The sequence below is a fragment of the Drosophila pseudoobscura genome, chromosome 3 (assembly GCF_009870125.1).
Source record: "Drosophila pseudoobscura strain MV-25-SWS-2005 chromosome 3, UCI_Dpse_MV25, whole genome shotgun sequence".
Classification (NCBI taxonomy): Eukaryota; Metazoa; Arthropoda; class Insecta; order Diptera; family Drosophilidae; genus Drosophila; species Drosophila pseudoobscura.
Window position 1 is genome coordinate 18,562,868 of NC_046680.1, and position 16,122 is coordinate 18,578,989.

The 16,122-nt window shown below is 46.5% G+C and overlaps 1 long non-coding RNA gene across 1 annotated transcript; it reads left to right on the forward strand.

The window, feature by feature from the left end:
- Positions 1-6,252: 6,252 nt before the first annotated feature.
- LOC26533567 (uncharacterized) lies at positions 6,253-7,253 on the forward strand. Its single transcript, XR_001452349.2, has 3 exons — positions 6,253-6,370; positions 6,424-6,742; positions 6,809-7,253. It is a non-coding gene; the product is annotated as an uncharacterized lncRNA (long non-coding RNA).
- Positions 7,254-16,122: the final 8,869 nt, after the last annotated feature.

The following is a 16,122-nucleotide window of genomic DNA, read 5'->3' on the forward strand; positions in this document are numbered from 1 at the left end:
GGAGAACGGGAACAGAAGCCGGTTGCGGGTCCATTATTTTAGCATAAGAATTCCATAATTCCGAGACGGGGCCAGAGCAGGGAGGAGGCCAGCAGGGGCTGCGGCGGAGACCCCTCTTCAACAAGGTGTTCAACAATTCGCCAAATGCGTTTTGCTCTGGGTTTATCGCTTTTTAATAACTTCCCTCTGAGTTTTTCAATTCGCTTTTTTGCTCTCCCTCTGCCACTCTCTTCTTATTTACCCTTTTTTCCGTTTTGTTGTCACTCGAGTTTCATTTTGGGACAGATGGTTCCGTTTTTGGCGGCTCTACTTCCTTCCTGCCTTCTACACACCGGAGAACGAGTGGACAGTGGCCGAAAGCCAGCTCAAACGGTTGCATTTGTGGCTGTTTATTGTGGCATTGTGTGCTAATGAGTTGTACTCGTATTCGTGGTTTACGCTTGACTGGAGTCGGCATGGGAGTGGAGGAGCGGGCGGAGCCAGGAAGAGTTGCACTTGACATCGGGTCTACCAAGAAAGACTGCAACCAGCTCTAAATATGAGAATACGATATGAACTAGGAGTCGACAAATGAGTTCAAATTAGACATCTATGAAAACTCTAATGCAATTATCGCCATGTGATAGATTAGAGAGATTCGATTATGTGGATAGTCTATTGTTTCTCAAACGTAAGGCAAAAAAGGATAAAGCATAAGAAAAATTCATACGGATTCGAGTGGAATTGATCAGGTCTATTTGGATAGCTCTGCCACATATCTTTGGCGTGACCTTACCAGTTGTTCCGCTAATATATGGATCTCCCTCTGGCCATTCGACTGAGTGTCAACGAAACTGTTTGCCACATTAAATGGAAATTAATTTTACCCCAGATAAACAAGAATGCGGGGAAACAGATTTTCCAATTTGGTATTCGGTTAAATTATGTTAACAAAGCGCGAAGAACCGAAGTTGGATAATAAATAAGATGGAAAAACAATAATAAAAGTCGCACGACGAAGTGTGGCACGTGGATATTTTTGGAGCATTAGCCGGAGCGGAGGGTGAGAGTTTGGCCTCTTCTAGGGGAACTTTGACTTGGCTCGACGACACTTTATGGCCATCGAATGTTCGTGCCTTAGGACTGGCCGCAAAATATAAATAAATAAATTTTCCCAGAGTCTTTGGGGACGGCATCTACGAAGGAGGATGGATCGGTGGATGGGTGGATGGATGGATGGATGGATGGAAGACCCGTTGCGTCACGTACACTTGGACCTCGAATGGGTCTCGTAAATTTGATCAAACTCTATTGGCTGCTAATTGGGGATGCTGAATGGGGGGATCGGTGCTGGAACCACAGATATTGGTTAGTCCGCATGAGAGCATCACCACAGATACGAGTAGCAGAAATCAATTTTTATAATTAACGTTGAATTAACACATTTCGAGCATATGTTGGTTGCGTTCTGGTCTCCCGTCCGTCCGTTTATCCCCACATGCGGCGTTGATTACGGCAGTCCTCAGTCAGTCCTACTGTTCGATGGCTCCATGTGGTTCGGTGGCTCCTGCGATTGCGCAGACAATCAGCAGCGTTAAAAAATCCATACATCATTTTCCTGCCCCGCAATCGCAATCCGAATCCGAATCCAAATCCCAATCCCTCCGCCCCGACGCCGCTGCTGCCCTCATTTCGGGTTCATTTTGTGCTGCCTGCGGTTGCATGTGCATCTGGTCGGTTTCCTTTCCACTTTCCTCTCCGGTTGTTTTTGGTTGGATCGGGATGTGGCCGTGGAACTGGATGCTGGTAGGTTGGTCCGGTCATGTCGGGGCCACATTTGGAGTGGCGTTTATGTGTGATTTATTTGTCTGTGGCAGGCAGCCTCATCATCATCATCATCTGCGTCTGCGTCTGCGTATATGTATGTCCTGGGTCCCAGTGTCCCTCCGCAGCGGTGCCTGTGTGGCAAGGTGACATTTCCTGTATCGGTGACAAAGGCAATGGCACCAAATGCTTCATTGATATTCTAATTAATGTGTGTAAATATCTGTTTGCCCCTCCCTCTCTCAGCGCTACTTTTGAATCCTCCTTTGAGGCATTTTCTAATTTACACGTAAAACAAAAGAAAACGGAAAATTATGAAATAACATTTTGTATAAAGAGAAAATGCCTCAAAGCAAGAATTTCAAGTCACTCCCCAGCCCCTGGTTTCCCATTCACATCTCAAGATCCAGGAGCATACATATACCTTGGTAAAACTTTTGAAATTCAGACCGCGTTAAAATACTTTTCCTCGCGTACCGCTCCTTCCTCATTTTGTGCTTTTCATTTTTGCTTTCCCTTCAACAATGGCGCCCAGCCCCAAGGACCGCGGAACAGACTTTGCCATGATTCCTTTTCAAAGGCCCCTTCTGTCTGTTTGTCTCTCTCTTTCTATGTGTGTGTGTGTGTGTTTGTATGCCTGTTGGAGTACATTTTCCAGTGCCAGAGCCAAGATGTCGGGTTGATTTTATCCCCCCACTGACAGTCGCAGTCACAGGCCAAGTCCCAGGCTGCGTTGCCAAGACTTTCAACCTCTCCCAATGGCCGCACAATAAACTTAATCTGCTCATAATGGGAAAATAATTCACAAAAATGTTCAGCACCAAGTTTGTAGCTGCATTTGCACTTGCTCTGCCTCCGGGCCGCCAGGTCTCCGCCTCCGGTAGTCTGCCTCTGCCTCTGCCTCTGGCTACGGTTCCGGCTCTGGCCTTTAAACAGCAATTAGATGAGGCGCAAGTCGAAGACAAAGCAGACCCTGGCTGAGGTTTCTGCGGAATAAAGGGGCCCAGAAAAAAGCACCAGGAAAGTTTATTAGTTTGACCTGGCAAAGGATGCTGGCTGGGTCCGGGTTAGGCCTGTCTACTTCATTGGATCCCCAGCCTCGAAGGGTGGCCGCCCTGACTGAAGCAGGCAGGGGATAACCGAGAACAAACTGTATTAGGAATATTCCGCGTAATCAGATCTAATTTGCGCAGGGAAACTTCTGGTCTGGTCGGGAGTTGGTTAACTTTCGGCTAGTGAATGAGGCGTGGACTTAGTTAGGAGCTTTGAGTTAGACAGGAGTACACAGCTATGTGGCATACATTTAGATAGTTATACGGTGGATTATATTCGATCGCCTTTCGTGCGCCCGTTCTACCCAATGATGTTATTTTCAGAAAAGATAGACACGATGATATACAGAAGTCTAGTCAACAGATTCCCAATGTTATAGTTTTCGAAAGAGATAAGATGTCCCCAATATGAGCGAAATATGAGATCCAGGTGCAAGAAGTATGTCAGATTATATACATATGTACATATGTGTGTACATACATATAAATATAATCCCAAAATTCTCCAAATATGAATGAATCCGCTGAGGTTTCACTCGTTTTAACCGAATATTTATAAGCACTTCATTTAATGATACTTAAAAGCGTATATATATATGTACACATGTACATGTCGAACATAGTCGAACCCATACAGATTCAGACACAATGCATTTCCAGATTTTTCATTGATAAATTATTGTACATTGACTCTCTCTGTCTCTCCTCTCTCTCGGCAGTGTTTGATTAACAAATTGCGTGAAATTATTCCAAATGTACCGAAAGAATGCAACTTATTGCCGGATCCGAACATCATCGTTCCGATGAGCGGTGGTCTGGGGTAAAAAGGATATGAAATATGTGTTAAAAAAAGAAGAAGCAGAGAGGAGGAAATGCCACGAAATTGAGTTAATTAAAAGGGATTCCCAGAGTGCCCCGCCCACACGGAATTGCGGTAAAAAAAAGGCTACAGAGACAGGCGCAACAGAGATGGATATAAAATATTTGGTTAATAATGAAACACGCACAGGCATGATTCTGCATGCACAAAAATGCACGCACATACATGCATACATACATACATATATATGCAATCACATACGAGTACGTATGCAGTTCATAACGGAAAATGCCCGATGCAATGCAAGGCAAAAGCGGATAAAAATTGTTGAAATTGTTGAAAGTTGCTGGAAAAATACAATTTTGTATGAGATATGTCCATACATATGTATGTTGTTTGTATGTATGGTATGTATGATACGGCTCTATGGCTCTTGGGCCTTAAAATGCATCCAAGTGCAAGTGCCGCAAATGCAGTGCACTTCGTTGAATCGATTTCAGTGCCGTGATGGGAGAGTGGGGTAATGGCCACCCCCCAAACTATTCCGCACGACCCACCCCACTGTCTATACTATACCCCATCATACCCTCGGACACACAATTGCAACATTTTGGCAAAACTTTTGCTGCGAAAGAAGCAAACTTTACGGTTGTCCAGCCCTCCTACTCCCACTCCCACTCGCACTCGCACTCCCGCTCCCACCCAACCATCCGTAGACGTGCACTGGGCCTGCGTTGGAGCGAGACGACCGTAGTGTACTTCAAACTGCTGGCGTGATATATATGTATATTCGCATCGCAAACACAATTCATTTCGTGCAGCATATCGGCCGAGGAGAGAGGGAGAGGGAGAGGGGGGTAGCGAGGACAGAGCGAAAGAGAGGCGCAGAGCCTTATTGCCATCAGATAAGAGCAAGTAAAAAGCAACAAAACAGTGCCTCGCTCAAGTCTCCGCCCCAAAAGGCAAAGAGGTTGAACCCCGTTGTGTCTGTGTCTGAAACCGGTTTGATGCCGCTGTGTGCGTACACCAAGTGTGAGCCTGTGTGTGTGCATGCTTGTGTGTGAACAGTGGCAGTGGCTGTGGCAGACATCTTTCCAAGGGTTGGACCCGGCCGAAAGGACTCGACTCCGAATGCTGCAGGAGAGCGCCAGCGCCTGACCTTAACACGAACAAAATTGGCCAAAAATGTGCGTGAACGGGCATTCTGTTGAGTACTCCTGCGAAAGGGGCGTAATTAAATTTTGGGTGAGCGGGCATGGACGGTAATGGTGGCTCAGCATGCAACCGCCAGGTGGAGGAGGTTTTGGCTAAGGCTTTGGTGGGAGGGAAAGGGAGAGGGAGCGCACTGTTCTCTTCTAATTGCCGCATACAAAATACTTTCCCCAACTATGCAATGATATCATAATTCTTCCATCTACCACACGCCCAAAAAATATGACACACGTACGGGGTGTACGTGTATGAAATATGCGCACTGTTATTGCTAATACGCATTCCAGCTGCAGTTTTAGCCACTGGCTCCCAGCGTGGTAGTACCCCCGTGGCTCGGCCCGACCCGCAGGAGCGCATTCAGTCAGGGCTCGGCTCCATCATCCACTCTCCACTTCACTCCACTCACAATGGAATGGAATGCCACTGTCGCTGCCGGCATGTCAAAGTGAATAACTCAATAGCCATATTGGGTGTCCACCTGTGTGTGTCAGTTAGAGGGTAACACACTGTCTGTGTGTGACTGTATGAGCGGGCGTGTATGTGTGCTGCTGTGGCAACTCCATCCGTCAGGAGGAGCCAGAGATAGAGTCCGAGTCAGAGATAGAGTCAGCGTCAGTCAGCCAGTAGCTGCATTGCAATTCTGCGTAAATCCTGCAGAGAAGCACTTACATGACTTTGGTTCGGCTTACACTCACACAAATGGCCGTTAAAATTCTTGACAACCCGATATGGTAATGATAATTTCGCACATTGAGCCGCAATTTACACTTCTGCGGAATAAAACAAAAGCAAACCGAAGCTGAACTGAACTGAGCTCAGCTGCGACCAGCGCAGAGCCACTGGCAATCCACCTCGACGGTATGGCCATTTACAGCACTGCCAATATCCTAACCTGATCACAATCCCACCCAACTGGTTAGCCATCCGGGGAATGCATTGGGGACACGCGCAGCGAATAATCTTTAATTAGCAATGACCACGGAACAGAAAGCAGAAAACAGCAAAAAGGAACACGGGAACACGGGAACGATCCGAACCCGAGCAAATATGCAAAATATTATGACACACACGGCGAGAGGGCTCTTTGCAGGGCACTCGAGTCTCGAGAAACGCATTTAAAATACCACTGCCTCTAAGAACCTGACTCCCAGACCCCGTCTGAGATGGTCGACGGGCATGGATACTCGTAGTCGTAGTCGTACTCGTTCTCGCAGTATGTTGCGCAGGTCAGTAGCAATTAAGATAAGCCGTTTACAAGTGTGCCGATTATGTCCTGTCAATGTGTCGTCGATAAGTCGTGCGGCGCCCCGGTGGCCCGTTAAATCAGCATCCCCATCCAGAAGGAGCCGCATATGGAGGATGGAGGATGGAGGATGGAGTATGGCGCACTCAAGCGACGGACAGCAGTAGCCGTTTCGGCCCCTGATAACGATGGATGATGACTGGGACATGGACTGGGTCTAAATGGAACACTGTCCCGGGGGTATGGGTAGGGTATCCTCCTCATTCCATATGCATAATGCATTCATTTGACAGCTCTGACCGGGGCGAAGCGACGCGACCACCGATCGGAGGATCAGCATCTGGCTGGATGGCTTCTAATGCCTCTTTCAAATGTGCCGCACTTCCTACGGGCTATGCTCTGCTCCGCTCCGCTCAGCTCTTCTCCTGCTCCTTCACTATTAATTAGAATGTATGGCCGTTGCCTCTGTGCCCCAGCCCCTGCCCCTGCCTCCTTCCCCGCTCCCCTATACTTTTTGGCATTTCAGAGTTAACGGCACGCGACATTTTAAATATGTATGATGCCCTCCATCCATCGCGCTGGGCTCCTGTTTGGGGTTCTCGGACTGCCTGAGTAATTTCGGTGGCATTCCACAAATATTATTGCTCAAATATTTGAAACTTGATTTGCATTTTTCAGCACTCGCCTCGTTTGCACCAGCGCAGAGGACTACGACTACCCTGAAGCAGCTGTTGAAATTGATGCCTGCCCTGGCGTTCGGCATTTGTGTCGAATATGCAGCACGGACGGGCATGGGATGCGGATACTCGAGTACTCCTGGGCTTGTTAAGATAATGAACACTATAGCTGGACTGCCCCCGAATCTGGGATACCCTAGCCATCGCTTGTCAAATCTAATGGATGCCCAGAATACGATTAAACGGAATAATCTTCAAGCTGATTTTCGCATTATACAGATTCTTAATAAAAGAAATAGAAATACTATGCTATTGAATCTATAGCATCTACATATACTCTCATTATAGATATACGATTTACTCCTAAACCATGCAGATGAAAATCCTTGTAGCAATATCCTTTTCTCGCATTCTGAAAGTTTGAATAAATGCCGCCCATTGAATGTTCATTAAATTATTATATCCGGAATTCTCAGTAAACAGGACAGGGGATTCGCTGGCCAGGGTCGGGATTGAACTAGTCTGCGGAGGATTCTATACAGATTTGACACGTTTTAAGATTGCCAAGATTTTCTAGTCGTATTCCGATATAGATCACGCAAAACAAAATTGTTAATGATCCAGCCCGTCCATCCTTTTCACATCCATCTGATATATTTATGCAAAAGCTCTCACATATCCCGACGCAGAATGGATGGGATTCGAAATACGCGTGATACCGTTTCCATGGAGAGCACCCTAGACACATCTGTTCGGTTGGCTCTGCAATTGTGTGTGCACGGCAATGAAAATGGACTCATTTTTAGTAGGTGAGATGGAGCGAATATGAACATAAATTAAATGAAATAAGCATGGAATGAGCGAAGCCTAAACTACATAAGCCTCCTACGCAATTACACTGCTCATCCAGCTCTCCGTCGGTAGACTGCTCCAGGGTTCGGGCTGTGAAAAATATAAACATAAAAAATGTAAAACGTCAATCAAAGGTACGGCAATGGTATATGAAGTGTAACAAGTGTATGATATGATTCTCTCTCAATCTGGCTCAATACAAAATAACAAGTATCGAGACTCACCTTATATTAATATATCCAATAAATGTGCTCTTATTGCAATCGCACATTCCAAATCCATTTATACAATAAAAATGAAAAATAAATAGCTGGAAATTCGCGAGCGAAAAAAGAAAGAAATAGATGAATAAATTATAAAATTCATTGTTTTTATTTTATTAATTTTTTGAGAGTGTTTCCGTGAATGTGATTGTGATTGCAAACAAGGGGCGATAACGGCAAGGAAAGTACCCTGGCCAAAAGGTAAAAAAAAATAGGTAATAGGTAAAAACATGTAAATATTGTATCCTTCCCTTTAGCTTCCCCTTCTTATTGTGGTTTTTATACCCGTTGCTAAAAGAGTATATATCTGATTCGTGTAGATGTACTCCCATGTAAAACCCAGAAGGGAACGCTTTCAACCGCCATACATATGTACATATTTTTGATCTTCTTGATCAACATCAATAACCAAGTCGATATAGCCATGTCTGCCCGTACGCCTGCCCGTCTACAGACTCCAGTGTGATATCACACTTTAGCAAGGGAATCTCTAAATATATTGTATAAATTACGTAAATGGATTACATACATATCTTAATTGAGTATCGGTTATAAGACTCTCAACGTCGGGATTGGTTTTCTATTGGGTTCAACAAAAATTAACCTATCTGGGGAACAGATATAAACCTCTATGTGAGATATTACCTTTTGAGAGTCCAGCAAGCTTTCTTTCGCCAGAGTATTCAGTACTTTTACTATCTATAATTGTCGATTGTTACGCATTTGTATCCCTCTTTTTGCGCTTTAACTGTTGGAGGTCCTGAATAAACTGCTGCGACGTCCCTGTCCATTTTGGATTGCTTTAAAAATGTCAGCGGAGAATGCATTCCTGGGTGGAATGTAGGGGTTTGCGGAACACGACGTGTTCCCTCCAGCACTGCACTGCCGCATATTCACTCTTTCAACACTGGCCTTTTGTGTGTGACGGCTAAATCGATTTACTATCAATAAACCCATTTTAGGCATTCCTCCCACTTGAATGTTTTTTTCTACATACCGCCGAAGGTCACATACCAGGTCCCCTCAAGAGCCAAGCAGAACTTTCAATGGCACACAAATGAAATGCATGACAAAAAAAATAGAGAGAAAGGTGCCAAAGGAGACACCGCCGGCAAATGGTTTGATGAACTGCCAGGACGTTGCGGGGCATCGAATCCATGGCAACGTTGGTAATTTCTATCCTGGCTATTTACCCGGCCACATCCTCCTCCCGCCGCTGGCGAGCGCGCCGCCTTCCACATCCGGACGTGGAAGTTATGAATAGCTGAAGCACAATCAGGCGGGCAACGAACCAGACGCCCGCCAAGCAGCCAAGATGACGACGACAAATTGGAGTAATGAAAATGTTTTCGAAGTATTTACTTTGAGGTAATCGCGAATGGTTGCCTTCTGGCGTGGTGCGGGATCAGCGGGATGCGCACAGAAGTATGCTAGTGGCACGGCCTGCCCCTGCCACCGATAGCACCACAAAAGCTGCTGTTACACGAAACGTTTTACACCGATGCTTTTCCATCGGCGAGACAGCGTCAGAGAACATTTGATATTTTTTGATAGGCATGCCACTAGCATGCCACCAAAGCCAAATGGGATCGAATACGAATAGTGCGGCAGTAAAATAGCGTCGGTGGCAACATATTCCTAACCTCTCTCCTGGTACAAACCCGGCCCTTCCATATGCCGAACCCAAGGACCTTCTTATCTCCGACAATGCCAAATGTTTCAATATGTTTTTATGTAAGTTCAAACAGCATGTTGAATGCCTTCAAATCGCTGATAAACAGAGGAAGAGGTGTGCGGTGTGCGGCAGGTGGGGAATGGGGCTTGGGTCGTGGGACGTGGGGCAGGGAGCGGTAGCTGGAACAACAAATACTCGTACAATACAAAACGAAGCAGAGACGGAAGAGACAAAACCCACGAACGACAACGAAGACGAGAAACGACGACGACGACGACGACGACGACGACAGAGACGACGAATTTCGGTGTCTTTGAACAGCGCCTCGTCCCAAGGAGATGGAGTCATGGGAACCAACTTTTCACATTCCGTGCGTGCTTCTGTTTTGCAGTCTCTGCTTTGACTTTGATATTCGGTGCGTTTTTGCTAGCCTCCAGCCCCCACCGAACACCGAACACCGAACCCTGGACTCGGACCTGTTCCAGCTACCACACCCGATCCCGATCCAGACCCGGCCAAAACCCCAGACCAAGACCAAGGCCCAACTCCAGGCCGCTTGGGGCGGCACAAAGACAAAGCCAGCGATGGGCAATCTCTTGGACCAGGCAAAACAGGACGAAATTTCTAAGACTCGGTATCGAACACGATCCGCCGCCGACTGCCTGGACCCGCACTGATAAGGCATTTGCCGCTCGCTGTTGCAAGTTCGAGCTAGGGAGTGGGGAGTTCCTGGGAAGAAGAAGTGCATCTGGGATAATCAAATTGCTGCTTTTCTAGTTTTTCCCAATTGCAGAACCACCGCAAATCGCGAAATTTCTTATCTCCTGCGGCGGCAAATGGCCAAACGGGCAAACGACTCCGATCTTCAGAATTAAATGCCCTCCTCCCTCTCTTACCTCCCCTTACCGCCGCCGAAGATGATGAAGTCTTGCGGCAGTCGGCTCGACTGCAAAATGCTTTTAAGTCGTTTTTGTTTCTCCTCTCCTGCTTCGAGGCTGCTGCTGCCATCTCAACTTGCAACGCGAATGCAGTTGTTAGCAGTTGTGTCCCTGCCCCTGCCTCACAACCATAGCCGCAGCCACAGCCCACCCTTTCGACCCTTTTGGTGCGCTCCCAATCGAACGATCGAACGATGAAAGGAACGAGAACGAGTAGCAACCAAATTTGTTTCTTGACAACGACGGACGAGGGCCCGGGCCCGGGCCCGGCCACAACTAAACGAAACATTCATATGACGCACGATCGATCCCAGACCCAATCCCCAGCTTGAGAAACGTTTTTTCCCCCTTCTCTGCGGGCAGTTGAGGAGGTTGGAGAGGGTGGGGGGCAGAGCATAGCATGCCTCCTGTGTACGCCGGGGCATGCAACTGCAAGATGGTGTTGTTGGTGTTGGCTCTTGCTTTTGCGGCAAGTTGCAAAACGCTTTTGACGTTGCGCATTTTTGATGATCAGTTTCGTCTATTGAAGCAAGGAGAGCAGAGAGAGGGCAACAGAGAGTCGAAGAGGGAGACAAGCAGGGAAACTACAAATAAATTTTATGATAAGCTAACGAAATTGAACACAAAGGTGACAAAAGTCATTGAAATCAAAGAAGAAAATAATAATCGTTGCGAAATATGAATTACTTAAAGGATAAATATTTCCAACTCAAATAAAAAACAAAAGGAAGAAACATCGAATTGGAATGGCCTCTTCGGAATGATTAATTTTGCAGAAGATAAAGGGATAGGGATATAGGGATAGGAAATACTCGTAAATCGCAAATCTTTTTTCAACTTTTTTCAAAGTTCTCGAATTCCGTAGAGCCTATAAGTCGATTCTGTTTAAATAAAAAGCAATCTGGAATGTGATATTGACTATCTTATAATGATCTCTCCATCCAGACCTGGCATTCAGCCGATCAAGCAGCATAACTGGAATTGATCCGGAATAAAGTAATTTGTGGATAATAATCGTAAAATTTGAACATCTCTCACCAGCATTTTCAGCCGCAGATTGATGATCTATTTTCCTATACAACTCTATCAGGCCTCAACGGGGGCACTGCGGCGGCGTTGGGCCGGCGAACACACATTCGCATCGACAACCTTGGATCCCCATCATCCATTTTGTCAACGCCATTGCAGTTTTTTTCCTCTCTCTTCCCTTTTTGCTTATCGACCGCCGCCATCTGTGCCATCGTCGTCTTGGGCTCTTCTTGGGTTCTTCTTGTATCTGGTGTGGAAGGGGTAAGGAGGGGAACAGGCGATGTGGCAGGAGGCGAGTGGATCCAGCAACGTCAATGAGTAGATCAATCAAAAAAGCCGTCCGAAGACGAGGCCAACATTAAATGCCAGACAATAATGACCAATCGGAAGAATCTTAAATGCATCGTTCACGTTTACCTCAGTATCCGGTGTGGTTTGCCGGGGAATCGACTCTGCCGCTGCCACTGCCACTGCCCCTGTCGCTGCTACTGCCACTGCCCCGTCGTCTTCCGCAGGCGATAGGAAAAACAGAATTTCATTTCGCAAAGTTTCATGTTTGGCATTTAATTTCATTTAGCTTATTCCCCTGCCCTGCTCTTCCTCTTCCTCTGCCTCCAGCTCTGGCTCTCTGGAGCACCTCGAACTCTTGCATCTTCATATCTCACTCCCATTCCGCATTCCGTATTCAGCGAGGAATATCTTCCATTTGTTGGCAGAGGTAATTGGCCATTTCAACCATATCCATAACGCACCATCTATTTGTGGTGCTCAATCAATGGAACTCGCATATCGAACAATGAACACACACCACTCCCCGCATCCCAATTTCCTCCAACTCACGCAATTCTCGGCTGGGGCACACAATCGGAGAGCCAGTTGGAGTTTGTTTGGGTAAATTTAATTAAATTTCATTGCCGCCCATGAGCTCTGGTCCAGTTTGGGTCTGCTATGGCCCATTCTGCCACCCTAACAGCGATGCCATGACGATTAGATTTTATTAAAAAGCCAAATATGCACAATTATTATGCTACGCCAACCACTTGACAGTCCATGAGCCAGAACCAGAGCCAGAGCACGAGGACTCCTGCCCAGCTGGATCACGGATCATCTAGGATGGAATGGGCAGCCACCACCACTGCAGTCCGCACCGGCATCATCATCATCATCCGGCCATTAACAGTAGCTCGGGGTCCTGTTGCCTGTCCTCTGCCCTGTTGTCTGCGGTGGTCCTTTGGTGCCTGGGCACTCACCCTTCTCTGTCGTTCCACAAATTCGTTTATTTGCTTTTTAATAAAACAGGTGCTCGACCTTCAGCGTGCGGACGGTTGAAGTGGAAGGGGAACTTGTGTGTGGTGCGGTGTGGTGTGGTGTGGGTTGGTCTGGGTGGGGATGTGTGTGCCGGTGCGTGTGTCATTGCTATCTTTTATCATTTAATTTCGCATTCAAACGTTTCGCACCCCCGGCATCAAAAGGATGCAATGAAAGGATCCACAGGCATGGCACATGGCACAGCATACAAACAGGACAAAGCAGTCAAAGTCCTGCTCCTGCTTCTGCTCCTTCCCCTGCTCGGAAAAGTGCGTGCGGTCGTCACTCGACCCTGCTGCCTCCTACCTACTGCCTGTGTTGTCATTTTTCATTTTGCGCACACCCGAAATTTGTATATGTCGAAAAGTCCAACATTCCTGGGGGGAAGAAGAGGCAGCCTCAGTGCCGCCGATGATCCGAATCCGGATCCGGATCCGGCAATTAGGCCAAGCGGAAAGCGTGCTGAAACTATAGAAAAGGACAAGTCAGTCGCTCAGGCAGCGGGTGGAGAGGGTGGTGAAAGGCAGCCAGGGGATGGATGAGCAGGGCAGGGTGTGCGGGTATGGCAATGGCTGTGCGTGTATTCCAAATCGTTTTGTGATTGCTAAAAGCTGTCTTTGGACTTTATTGGTTTTCCGAAACGAGATTTCATCTGCACTGTCAGAAAGTGTATGGCTCAGTGGGGGAAACTGATTGAGTGGCGACTTCCAGAGCGACTTAACAACTTTTTGGAGTAGTCGATAGAAATGTAGGTATTTAAGCAGAGAGTACAATGGAGATGGAATTTCTGAAATCTATTTTACATCCAGAATAAGTATTTTTCGATCCTATCAAGTACTATACATAGTATTATTGACAAAAATCATGGGCCTAGTAGAATCAGCCCAATCAGCCCAATCAGCCCATTTTTATGAATTATACTAAACAAATATATATAATATGATCCATCATTTTCAATTAGTAAGAAATAAATATGTGCCGATATGTATATGTATGAAATCTTAATCGCATCAACTATTTACTTTCATCAAAATCAACTTTTGTACATTTAAATTCTCAAAAATCATATATACATTTTCGTGAAGCCATTTTCTTGCAGTGCATTCTCATATTGAATATTGTTTGAGAATTTTTTGGACAATCATTTCTATTATCAAAAGTCATTGACACCCTTTTATTTATTTTTACATTTATTGTTTTTTCCCCTCTGATATCATATCCTCGCCTCTTCCCTTGCTGTGATGTCCTTGCGATAATCGCTTACATGCCACTTGTCCTTGTGTGAGGGTGTTTGCCATGCGGCCGGCTGCTGAGGGGGGGTGCTGAGGAGGGGAAGGATGCTCGTGATAAGGGCGGGGAGGACAATGCCGTGAAATAAGGATTAATGGTGTACACGATTATTTGTGCCGGGCGACAGATAGAGGGACGGACGGACGGACACCCAGACAGACAGACAAACATATTAAAAAATACAATACGAAAACTGTCGCGAGGGCGGCAGTATCAGAACCCAGAGCGGCAACAGGATAAGGATATGGGCTACGATGAGGACAATGATGAGAATGAGACCAGGGGTGCTGCTCTCGCATATTCATGGCATGGCGTAGGTCGAATTTAATAAAACGGTCCTGCTCGGCAACATCTTGAGTGTTCTCCGTCTTCTCTTGAAGGGTATGAGATGGCATGGGATGGGATGGGATGGGATGGGATGGGGTGCGATGGCACTGAGGGATGCGATGCTGGTTGGGATTTCGCCACGCTTCTGGTTGGCTGAGTGAGCTCACTTTTCGGAGCAGGAGCGGGGCTTGAAGGCTGCCTGACAATTGTTTTTGCTGCTTGGGGTTTGGTTTTCCTTTTATTTGTATGATGAAGAATTTATTTGAAAATTAAGAAGACAAATTATTTAATTTCGACTTTATGAGCTTTCCCCCTCTCCATGCCAGCTCAGTTCACCCCAGTGCGCCCCACAGCAGCTGTTTGAGGCTTTAAATTTGAATGGGAATCGGACTTGGACGAGTTCTTGGAAAAGGGTTCGCTGGGGGGAGGACAGTGCCAGTGCCAGTGGCAGTGGCGGCCATTTTGTGCCATTTGATGGGAGCGGGACTCGGGAACGCGTTTTGCATTTTATACCCGACGCGGTAATAAACACGCAGCTAGCGAGCGCAGCGCTCGCAGCACAGGAGATGGGGCACGGACTTGGACTTGCTCCACGAGCACGCCACAAACTTAATTTCATTTAGTTTTATGTACATTTCATTAAGCAAAAAATGTCCAGGCATCGCGATGGCTATGGCGATGGCGACGGCTACGCCAACTGCGACCAACATTGAAGTGTCCGGAGCATGTCCTGAATATATCCTGGCAATGGCGACTTGGGGACAATCAAGATAAATAGCAAACGGAATTTTTATTGCCGAAAGGATACGAAAGGCGAAACAAAAGGCGACCGAAAGAGTTGGAAGTGTTGACGTGACTGCTGTGTCCTCGATGTGTGCTGGACGGGCCCCAGAAACCCTTCAGATAGACACACACACACACACACACACATAGCACACATAACCACACAAAAAGGGGCACACACAACCACACATAGCTAGCTACCTTTGTTTGGAAAATTGTCAAATGTTTTGTATTTTCCAAATTTATTGCCGGTGGCAGCATTTTGTATTCGCTCTAACCATAGATTATCTCATCGTTTAGAGCCTAATATGCACCCAGAGGTAGTCGCAGTATGATTTATAACCGGCCCACCGATATATGATCGTTCCCCCTTTGTTTTGCCTTCGCCTTCGGCTCCGCCTCTACCCTTCCACAACCACACATTCCCTTCCCCATACCCATACCCATCCCCTTCACCATCCAGCTGCGAGACAAAACATTTTTAATTACACTTTTTACAAGAAAATTAAATGGCAACATGTCATCGCTAATTAAATTGTTCTTCTTTTCGGTTTGGTTTGGTTGTTCTGTATTGTGTTATCCTGCGAGTGTGCGAGTGTGTGGCAAAGGAGCAGGAGCAGGGGTTGTGGCTGGTTTTGGAGGAAAGGGTTATGTTATGCTAGATGCCTGCGATGATAATGGGAGGGACGACATTCATTTATCAAATTGAGATAGTGCGGCCTAGGGCACGAGTTATTGTGTTGTTGTGCCCAAAATGACATCGAGGACAGCCAAACTTGTCAATTATCACTTTCATTAACAATGCATTCACTTATTTTTGATCATTTAATACGGCATAAGTTCTAAGAGC